Below are 12,055 nucleotides of genomic sequence, written 5' to 3' on the forward strand. Positions count from 1 at the left end.
TCTCATCTTCTGTATTCAATTTGTTGTTACTTGTTTTGGTTGAAGTATATGAAGAAAATCCAGCCTTACGCAGATATGTGATTGGAAAAAGGAGTAGTATTTTAATAAACTTTTCAGATAACTTGTGAATATTCTTTTGGGGTACAATACTAAAACTCAACAAGTGCTAATTTTTGTATACTTTAGTTGCATTATGGAATCTGAAACCAGATAAATGGTCATATACCATTACATTTCATTGATCTATATTGCACTTTGACTGGATCTTCCACCCCTGCATGATTTTGTAACATCATCTACTGTCCATTTGGAAAATATTAGCTCACTGAGCTTTGCAGATCTTCCAAATATTAACATCTTTCACTATATAATACCAAAAGATCACATTTGTTATTATCACCACTGATCTCATCAGAAAGGTTGTTAACATGTTGGGAAACTGTCAAACTCAAGATAGTGGCTACAGGTTTTCCAGAATTCTAAATTTTATTCTCAGCAACAAATATTTGTTTTACTTTATATTTTATTTTATTATTTTATTTTATTTTTTATTTTTAAGTAGCAGGCTCATCAGGTTCTTCTAGAACCAGCCTAATGCCCAAATCTAAATAAAATCTTTGTCTGTCAGTAGTTATCTTAATTAAAATGGTGTTCCATTAAAAAAAAGCAGCTGAGTTAGCTCACAACTCAATCGCTTGAATGCTTTGTACTAGTATGTGTATCAGAAACACATTATGTGTATTTCACATTTCACCACACAGAGTATTAAAAAGTTGTGTACATAGGGTCAAGATTTAATAAAAGTAATACTTTTTACTGCTCCATCAAGGACATTCATAATTGGATAGGGAGAAAGAGCACTTATGGAAAAACAAATCTTTTGGAAGATAAGCAGGCCTTTAGAAGTCTGTTTAGGTGTGGTATGGAGACTTCTTATCTACAAAGATAAGAGTCAGTCTGCCTCATTGCTCCAGGAGAGGGGATTGATGACAACTGAGTTTTGTTAGGAGGCTCTACTTTTAGGCGGAGAAGGGATTTTGGAAACTCAAATGCCTTCTGCTTAAAATAACTTATGCCACAGTGGCATGTTCTGGACCCCTCAGTGCTATTGTCTTGATTCGTGCCAGAACACCAACATTTTGACCCACCATTGTTTTTGTGTCATTGGTGCAAATGCCAACATGGTAAAAAGGACAAATATCATTGTACTGTAATTATAAAAATAGTGTTTACTTTTACAACCTTCTTAACTGGTCTTGGGTATCCCCAGGAGTCTGTAGATCATACTTTGAGAACTACTGGGCTAGGCTGTCTTAATGAAGCAGAGCAGAAAGCAGATATTATTATCCCAAGGCCTGAAAAATAGATTCTTTCAGATAGGTGGGTAGGAGGAATAAGAGGGAGTCCTAGAGAAGTGGAGAAAAGCACCTTACTTTTGGGCACAAGCAAGGGGAGGCAGCAAGACTTCATAAAAGAATGGGTGAATACTACATCTTAGCAGAAAAACTATAGGAAATCTTGGCAAAAGATTATTTTGTTTCAGGAATGGTTTAGGCAGTTCAGAGTGCTGAGGGACAGGGAGGGCAGATATCTCAGCTGTCACCTGTTTGAACTGATGGTTATTGATTGAAAAGAAAAAAAACATATGTACATACATACACATGCCATACACTGCGGCCTGAGTACTTTGTAAAAGTCTTGTAACAACTCCGTGGTTGAGCAAGGGAAAACTCCTAGAAAGACCATCTTGGCAGAATAGAGGCCAGATCAGATGTCAAGTAGAGTTATAAATATTTTTAAAAATATTACTTTTTGAGGTAAATATTACTTCTCACAAGTGAGTTTGAAGGCCTACATTTACTTACTCTACCTGCATCATCTTGTTTAATCCTTGACAACCTATGAGGTAGATATTATTATCATCATACCTATTTTATAAATGGGGAAGCTGAGAGACCAGATGATTTACTTTATGCACAGCTAGTAAGTGGAAGAGCCAGGATTAGAACTGTCTCTCTGAAAGCTTGTGCTCTTAGCCAGCACGTGCTCTGAGTATGTCTTAGTATAGATAATTTCCCTATTTTCACTCTCTCTATTTATCTAACTTCTAACATCCCTGGTCACAGGATCAGAGAGAGAGAAAATAAGATGCTTACTTGGCTTATATTTACCCAGTTGTTTCTGGGATATTCTAGCCCTGGCAAGAAATGACCTAGCAGACTCTGGATTCTTGTCTGGAATGACCACAAGAAGGAAGGGATGTTGAATGAAGACGGTAAGTGATGGTACATTTTTGTGAGACTGCCCAGGAATCCCATAGGACTATAGGTGGTGGTATATGGCTCATCTCCTTACTCTCTGAGCCTCAGACCTGAAAATAAGGCTAATGATCAAGATATGGAGGCTCAGAAAACTCTAAGGAAGGGGTAATCAGATCCTGTGAATACAGGGTCAAAGCTACGGCCCAGTCAAAATGAAGTGAATGTGTTTCCTGTCTACCATTCCTTTAATTATAGAAACATAGCACTACTAGCTGGCACTCCAGATATTCCAAGGCACTCCACAACTTGAAGACTGAGGTCATTTAAAACATGGCTACAAGTTGAATTCTTTGACACTCTTCCCATCAAGAAGTGGATTCTAATCCCCCTTCTCTGTAATATGGACTGCTCTTAGTGATTTACCTTTCTGGAATTGAGTGTGGCAGTGTGACAGCTAGGTTAAAAAAGGCAATGCAACTTCTGCCTGGTTCCCTCTAGGGACACTCACCCTTCAACTGTTTGTGAGAACCTCCTAATTGAGCCCAGACGACACTTAGAACCATGAGAGATAATAATAATAATAGGTGATCGTTATTGTTGTGGGGACTAAAAAAATTAATACTTTTCCTCCCACCTTCTAAGTTCTTCTAGCTGGGCTAGTAAGAGACAGATTAACAGGGGAAAATCACATTTTAGTATAATCACATGGAGAATTCACAAAGACATGAAATTTGAAAGATAGTGAGGCAATAGTGGGTACACATGCCATTTTGGACAAAGGAGAAGAGGTGGAGAACGGGGTCTTAGATTTTACAAGTGAAAATAAGTGACTTACAGGTAGTTGTGGCAGAGGGGAAGATCACACGTGGCAGGCAGATTCTTGCTGGCAACTGAGAAACAATTAGACATAGTGAACCGGAGCCTGCCTGAAGCCCTGCTATTTACCATACTTGATTCAAATTAGGCTAAGGCAGCATCTTAAGATTCCATCCCCAGAGTAGGTCTTTCCATCTGAATCTCTTGGGCAGGAAAGCGGGGAGAGAGTCAAAGGTTTTTTTCTGAGTCTTTTGTTTCTTAATAAACAGCTTAATATTGATATCCCCAAAAGGCAGCTTCAGGGTGGCAAAACTTTGGTTCCCTTCACTGTTTTACACCACAAATTTGGGGGTGATTTGGCTGGCAGCAATCAAACTTCTTCCTTGATTGTTCTTCCTACAGTTGCCATTCATTAATTTAATGAATATTTATAGAGTGCCCTCTCTGTCCTTGCCAGCCCCACTGTGTTTCTCTTCCCTTCTCTAATGCCAGTGATTTTGTTTTAAGGCTCGAGAATGGAGTCAAGTCCTTGAAAACAAATGCTCCAGTCCCTACAGTATCCCTAGACTTAACAATAATTCAGGAGCTCAAGAGCGTGTCTCTCACATGTTTGGATGAGTCATTTATGGTGCTGCTGAGGCATTGTGCCATCCAAGATGGTGCGTCCCCAGACAATGAAGTGATCGGATTGAGAGCCTGAAATGGGCTAGTTGAAACTGTGATAGGCCCAAGGTGTGGCAGTGGCTTTGGGTGGATGTGAGGCTCTTATGGCTTCTTGTCACTGCAGTGGCTGCTACAAGAAATGAGAAAGGAATAGACAAGTAAGAGAAGGAAGAGGAGTAGGAGAATTTATGGCAACAGGAAGAGGAAGGAAAAGAGGAAGAAGAAGCCTATGAGAGAAGGAAGAGGAGAGAGAAAAAAAAGGAATTACTGTAGAAAAAGGAGATAGCCAGAAAGAGAACTGCTATTTTTCAAAACATGCAAACATTGAAAGAGAAGCTCTTAGTAAATAAGAACTCAAACATACCAGGCACTTACCATGTGCCATTGCTCTAACTGCTTTAAATATGATCTCATTTAATCTATTCCATATCCCTAAGAAATAGGTATTATTATTATCTGAAGTAGGTATTATTATTATCTCCCATTTTGCAGGGAAACTCAGAGACAGAGAGGTTAAGTAATTTGTCCTAGTGAGCAGCAGAGCTGGCAATCAACCCCAAGCAGTCTGGCTCCAGAATCTGTGCCCTTGATGACTAAACATTTTTTTCTCCTCATCTGCAATGTTTTTGAGGCTGCTTCTCTGAACATAGAGGCATATTTGTTCTTTCACAAAAGAGTGAGGATGAAAGAAAAAGAAAGTGGAGTGGAGGTAGGCAAAGACAAGGCCAGAGATGAAAGAAACAAGAACCATAAAATCAAAGACAAGAGAGAAAGAAAAGATGCAGGACAGAAAGTATCATGCGATCCTATTTATAATTTAAGACATAGGACACACACATACACACACACATTCTTTAGAGGGAAAAAATATATATTTTAGACTCACTGGTGTCCTGATCTGCCTGATTAGATTCTTGTTTGTCTGTTTGTTGTTACCTTTATTTTTCAGAATACTATTTATACCAAGGATGGTGAGAAAGTTGTTCCTTGGGAATGGAAAAAAAGCCTTAAATTCCCTAATCCAAAATCTAATAGATTTGGAGGATGTTGTGAGTGTCTACAGCTAATCAGGAGGCTTGAGAGACAAACCCTTTGTGGGAACTTCCCCCTTCTGACTCCTGAGTGTGTATATAAGTCTAAGCTCCTCCTGTACATAGAAGAACAGGATATCCTGACTTAAATCATAAAGGCAGGAATATGAGACCTCCAGATGAGGGTCCCAACTGCTTTTCCTGTTACCTGAATTAACATCTCTGTTCAAAACAAGATCCAGACTGAAATTTTCTGCTGTCCTCAAAGAATAGATCCCAGAAAGCTGGATTGGTGAGTGGACAGTGGCCCAGTCCCTTCTTTGAGCCTGGAGCAAAGGGGCCTGGCTCATCACCATGGCTCAGTGGGCTCCATGGATAAGCATGTAATTTTGTCACATCTTATAGCGGGGCTTTGCCCAGTGACCTCCAGGATCAGAGGTATCTGCCTCTGCTAAGTTTTTTTCCCTCATCCCAACTGCTCCGCTGTAAGCAATAAGTGTGTTCCTCTTAGCTCTCCAGGGCCAGTCATTACTCTCTACAGACACAAGCCTGGCTGCAACTGGGTCTGAGCTGTGTTCATTGGCAACTGGGGGACAGAGTATGAGCCTCTTCTCCTGATAGGAGCACTTAAATCAACAGAGCTCCCAAGGACCAGAGATAATGCAAATAATTGTTATATATAAGTAACCAATTATATAATTATATAAGTAACCAATGGTAAAAACCTCATGCTGGGACAGAAGAAATTGATGACTCAGAAACGAAAAGATATATTTAGAAGGGGTCAACAAAATGGAAGAACTTCTCCAATCATTTGAATCTCTCAGTCTCTCAGTGGCTAGCAGGAAGGCAGATCTGGAGTACTTAGAAGACGCTAGAGTCACATAGGACTTAACTGCCTTCCTTCCTTCCTCAAAGAAAAAGGAATCCAGAAGGATTTTCTCACTTGATTACCCCATGAGAAGGGCCTTGAAAATATCTAAACATCTAACTAAAGAGTGTGTGTAATAGGGGTGAGGGGGGATGATTCATAACAGCACCACGGACTCATCCTCATTTCCAGACGTGAGGATTACACTGTTTTCCTCAAATACAGAAGCTATACAAGAGTTTAATGCACTAATGCTTTTTTGTTGGGGATTCAGTAGCCTAAATGACTAATGGAGATTCAAAAGCTGCTATCAAAATACAGAATTTTGTTAAGCCCTGATCTAACTCTGAGGCCGATTAGTTTTCAGAGTGGTGGGTACGATAGCTTCTTAAATACATTAAAACATTTTTTTTTTGTTCATCAGTATTTGAAATGATAAAGTTTGTGCTCATGTAAGGAAATTCAACAATAAAGAAGGGTATAAGATTATTTCCTGGTCCCAGTCCTTAATCACCATTAATAGTTTCTTATATATCCTTCCAGAAAATTCTTACGCTTAGAAAAGAAAGTGAGTGCATGCACACATGCTACAACAAATACACAAATTTGTATACAAATAAGTATATTTGTATTATATATAATCTATAAAACCATAAATAGGCACATAACATGCATTCTATTCTGAAATTTTTTTTAACAAGTAAGTGAATGTTGGTCTTTACACATATTAGTATAGTTGATATGCTACATCTAAAAAGATAGTTTCATCCAATATTTCTATTACTACGCTTTAACCAGAACCTTGGCAATGGATGTTTAGTATGCTCATAGTTGTTCTTCTTCTTTTTAAAGTAGATATTACTTAATTGGCCTCCAATTTGTTGTACCAATTAACATTCCCACCAATGGTATATCTGTATGCCTGTTTCTAAATACTTCTATTGTCTGAGAATTATAAAAACTTTTCTGAATAGATTTAAAATTTTTTTCTAAGTCTGTATTTTGGAGTAGAAATGTATATACAGTGGAAATGCAGGAAGTCAGCACACTTACCTGAGTAAACAAACTGTAGATTCTAATGTCAGTATAAGAGAAAAGGTATAGAGGAATCACTGATGTGTTTTATTTGCTTCAGATTTGTGATTTGGAAAGGATTTTCTCATACAAGGCTCCAAGTGGTGAGTGGGTTCACAGGCTAGGTGATGATCTCGCACTGTGGACTGTGCTAGGCCTTTGTTTCCAGTTTTCAGGATACTTGCAGGTAACACCCCCAAAGTATAAGGCTGTATTGGTAGTCTGAGATGCTAATCGCTGTGTTTAAGCATGGTTTTTGTTTGTTTGTTTGTTTGTTTGTTTGTTTGTTTTGAGGGGGAGGGTGGAGACATTTAGACATCCACATTGGGAGCCAGAAACACAGTTTCTCTCTACTGTAGTGATACGAGGCGTACCTACCTCTCACCTCTCCTACTTTCCTCGCTCTGGGAGATGCCTTCCCCAGAGTTTTGGATCTTGGCAAGAGGCCACTCCACTTTACATTCTACCATTGCTGAATGAAGGACAAACTGAGAAGCAGAGACCATTAAATGGGAGAAGAGGAAAGAGGAGCGGGAGGAGGTAGATTATAAATCCCCCTTGACTATGGAGGAAAGGCAAAGGGTTTCAGTTCCCTTGCTGACAGGCAAACATGGCATGGAGCCCCAGGAACAGGCTCAAAATAGTGATCCTGGCAGGGCACACCAGACTTCTGAGATTGATCAGAAAATCTTCCAGTTTATGAGGTCTCCAATATATTTTTTTTTTAGTCAGCAACTGCAACGCCAAGGGCAAAGCATTTTTCCAGTTACTTGTTGTACTTGCTACCAGCCCACAGTTTCTTCAGACCCCTTGAGTGAGGAAGCAGAGTTCACACTCTAGTGTGCCTATACTGAGGACAAGGACCGGTTTCCTGGAAATAGCTCTGCCGTATTTCACCAGATATACCTGAATAGCCTCATTGGTTATATTTCACAAGGCTCTGACAGTGTTCTATGTCCTCAGAAGGGAGGAACCAGTAAACACAAATCGCTTGAGCATTCTGGGTGCCAGGGTCACAAAGCATAGGGTGTCCACTCTCATCTCTACATTCACCGCAGCTTTTGTTCCTGGCACTGGGAAACATCATCCAGTGATCTTAGAAACACTGGTTTGTTGGTTTTTTTGTACAATGGTCATTTTCTTTTTTTTTTTTTCTAATCCTCACCTTAAAATATCTATCGACTGATCTTAAAGTTTTATTTTATTTTATTTTTTTCATTTTTCAATTATAGTCGACATTCAATGTTATATTAGTTTCAGGTGTACAGGATAGTGGTTCGACAGTTATATAACTTAGAAAGTAATCATCCCAATAAGTCTATCCACCTGACACCACACACAGTTATTACAATATTATTGACTATATTCTCTATGCTATACTTTATATCCCCAGGGTTTTAAAATCTAAAAATCACCGCTTTTTTTTGTTGCAGATTTTTAAAATAATTAATTAATTAAAGCTAAGTATCAAAGAAACTCAGATAGTCATCAAATATATGTCCTCCAAAAGAAATGCCAGGCCCAGATGATTTTACCGGTGAGTTCTACCAAAGCTTCAATGTATATACTTAATATCTATATTGTGCAAGTTGTTCTAGGAAATAGAAAAGTTCAGAAATGGCTGGCTCATTTTTAAAGGCTAAAAGTCTTGTTTTAAAAACCAGATAAGGGCACTGTGTGAAAAGAAAATTATTGGCCCCGAACACTTATGAATATAAATGCAAAAAAAAAAAAAAATCCTAAATAAAGTATTAGCTAAATAAATCCAACAATTATTTTAAAAATTATACATCCAAATCTAGTAGTATATTCTAGAAAAGCCAAATTGATTCAAAAATGGAAACTCTACCAATGTAATTCACCATGTGAAAGAACTGAAAGAGAAAAATCATCATCTTGATTGAGAAGGAATCATTTGATAAGTCTTGGTGCTTATTTATGATTTTCTTTTAAAAGCAAGACCGCTTAACAAACTTGGAGTACAATGGAGTTTCTTTAATTTGATAACAATTTTATACAAATTTTACATACATCTCTTAAAGATTGGAAACAAACCATTGTAATTTAACATAGTGTTTCTAGGAGAGAAAAAATAATTTCCCCTCTGCCCTTCTGAGTTTTTCAGCTGAGACTCTTGCAATAAAAAACATTAACAAGAGAAGAACCAACAGAAGTTTATTAACATGTATATATTATGTATACATGCAAGATACTTAGAGAAAAATGAATTATTCCCTGAAGTGACTTAAAATTCAGGGTCAAATACCAGCTTAATAGGGAACAGGGAAGGTAAATGTAGACCTCTTAGGGAAGAGTAAATGATTTTTAGGAAAGATAAATGGGTCCTTAGAAGAATAGATGGGAGGTATGATAGTTTGTGACAAAATTTATCTAAATGTGGTGCAGACTTCTAGTCTCCTCTCCTGTGATAAGAGTCAATCTTCTCTGGTTTATGAAACCCCCAGGGAGAAGATTTATGACAACTGAGTTCCTTTTGGAGGATTTGTCTTTAGGCAGATAGGGGAGTTCAGAGAAAGCCATTCCCTGCATTTGCTGTTTTTCAGATGCCTACAGCTCAACGTAATTGATATACTAAAGCGACATCATGTTTCAGGGTGGCATGTCCTGAACTCCTACAGTCATTTTTTTGGGGAGAGGAGTATTATTCTGCTACCCTTCATGCTATAAGGAAGGAAAAAAGTTGTAGCAGTTTATTTGATCAGATTTCACGTGTTATGTAAGTTCCTTGAAGATGATTTGTAAAGGGTTGACAACATTAAAAGGAAAAAAATGGTCGTGAACTTTTATCATTTTTTTGGTTGTCCAATTTCCAAGTCCTCTTCCAAAAGGGAGAAATCCTTTATTGTTGATGATGTAAGTGAGATGCAATGTTCTGGTTCCCACTGTAGTAGCTTAGGTGGGGACATCTCTCCTCTTCTAGAATGGTAGCCCTTCTGCAGCCAGTGAGGTAGGTATATGATCTTGGCTTAGCAAATGCAATGATGAGGTGCTGCTGCCCGGACTCTGCTCTAGACAGGTGGCCCATTGTGATTCGATTGTGCTAGCCGTGGTGATGTTCAATGCGGGCAGTGCCCCGTTGCTGCCTACTTCTTGGTCTTTCAGAGCTGCTTTGATTCCTGCATGTCTTCTAAGTTTGGTGTTCCTTTTCCATTGATTTGTTGAAACTATGAGAACCTTAAGTAAATTCTCATTTTTCTTTTCATTAAACAACAAACCTTAAGATAGTTTTGTGTTGCATGTAACTAAAAACCTTGACTGATATACCTTTCTTTCTACCACGTAGAAACAATCCTGTTAATATTTTATTCTATTTCTTTATGTATTTTGCTTTGCATTTTTTATATAATTAAGACCAAGCTCTATATATTTTTTGTATTTGTTTATCTAGCTTGACCTGCACAAATACATCATGTTAAATACTACGTAAATACATTTTTAAAATTACATAATTTTCTATAGTATTTGCACCATAATTTCCTTATCCACAACCCTATTAAATATTTGAGTTTATTTCAAAATGTTTGGGTTATCATAAATAACTCTTTGAATAAACCATTGTGTATATTTTTCTCAGTTGTTTTCAATATTTCCTTAGGATAAATTCACAAGAGTAGAATTTTTATACCCAAAAGTAGGAGTCCTAATATTAAGCTTGTGACCAATAAATGCAAAACTGCATGGGAACAGAGAATAGAGGAAAGGCATCAAAAATTTATTGCACGCTAAGTAGATGTATGGCCACATTAGTCACTAGGACATGATCCTTGCCCTTACAATTGAGTCAAAAATTTTCTCAACATCTAACTTGTAAACAGGATCTACCAACATATAATCTACATAAGCAAATCGAGTACAGTGAATAAAGAGGACACTGCTCTAGAATATGTTGTGATGGAAGATTTAGAAAAGACTTTAGTAACTTTACAGTATAAATAAATGAAAGTAAGGCAACAGAACTCATAAGTTTTTCTAGATTTACAATTATAAAAGTTTGAACAAGTAGTTAAATGAACCTAAGTACTTTAGGTCAAGATAAACTTAAAAAGAATTTACTTTCTGGCTATAAATTTATTCAAACAAAACAATCCCCTCTAACCATAGTTGGCTGACCAAATTCACAGCCACATCTTCCTCAACACTAGAATGTGGTTCCCGACCCAGCAATCCACTCATAGGTCTCTCTGTTGGCTTCCTTGGGTGAGTCTTACAGATGGCTTGCCCTCCAGACCTTTTAGCCGGCCTTTAAGTCACAGAGTGGCTGCTGCACATGATGGCAGGCACAGTCTCAGGGAGGGGGCAGAGGGTGATAACTATGGAGATACTGGCTGTCCTTGTTGGAAAGGTACCAGTAAAAATGTCTCCAGGCAAATCTTTCTTTCAGTAGCCCTGTGGCTCAAGGGACTGCATGGCCTGCATGACATGACATGACACATTCTTGTCTGCCAGCGTGGGGTGCTTTTCCATGCTGCCATCCTTTTTGGCCATCATCACGCCCTCCTTAAAAAAGACTTTATAAATGGCAGTTTAGTTCTTTGTGATCATCAAGATCATCTGGGTCTGGGGTTGGAAAGCTGATACACTATTAAACCTACTCCTTCATCATAAAAATTCAGTATGCATCTTAGGACCAGAAGGAACTGCTGGAAGAAGATCCAGGTCTTTTCTTGTTTTCCATATAGGGCTATTCCCAGATAATACACAAAGAGCTCAATTTCTTGGAAAGGTTGAGGCAATTGGGAAGAAGAAATCCTTTCTTGTTCATAGCGCTAAAGAAGAACGACATATCATTTTAAAAATCTTGTTTCATTTATGTTTATCTCTAAAAGCGAAAAGGCATAATGACCAATTTGTGGAATTCCCTAATAAGTCGTTTCTGCTTAATTGTTAAACTTCACCTTTGTATTGACCAGTTGCTGCAACATCCAAAAGCAGTCAGAAACGTTTTAGTCTGCCCCAGGAAATGGGACTTTACAAGACTTTTAGACCAAACAAGCTAAATCACTCACCTGCAAAAAAGGCACAAATTGCTGCATATTTCCTGAAAAGTTTGGCAATACGTTGAAAAATTTGTGCGAATTTGGGAGGCAAAATGTAGATTTTACTCTGTTGCACTTTATATTCTTTGGGACCGGAGCCTGGAGCTCTAACTTTTGTCGGTTGCAGCATGAATACTTCATGCGGAGACCCAGAGCGTTTGGGCCCAGAACACTTCGCATAAATGCTGTTTTCCTAGTCAGGATAGACCTCCACCCCACCCCCGGGCAGCATTTCATGTCCACATCAGGCTACACTATGCCCAGAATGCAAGGTGAAATTAC

This window comes from Pteropus vampyrus, unplaced genomic scaffold, assembly GCF_000151845.1.
Source record: "Pteropus vampyrus isolate Shadow unplaced genomic scaffold, Pvam_2.0 Scaffold297, whole genome shotgun sequence".
In the NCBI taxonomy this organism is placed as follows: domain Eukaryota; kingdom Metazoa; phylum Chordata; class Mammalia; order Chiroptera; family Pteropodidae; genus Pteropus; species Pteropus vampyrus.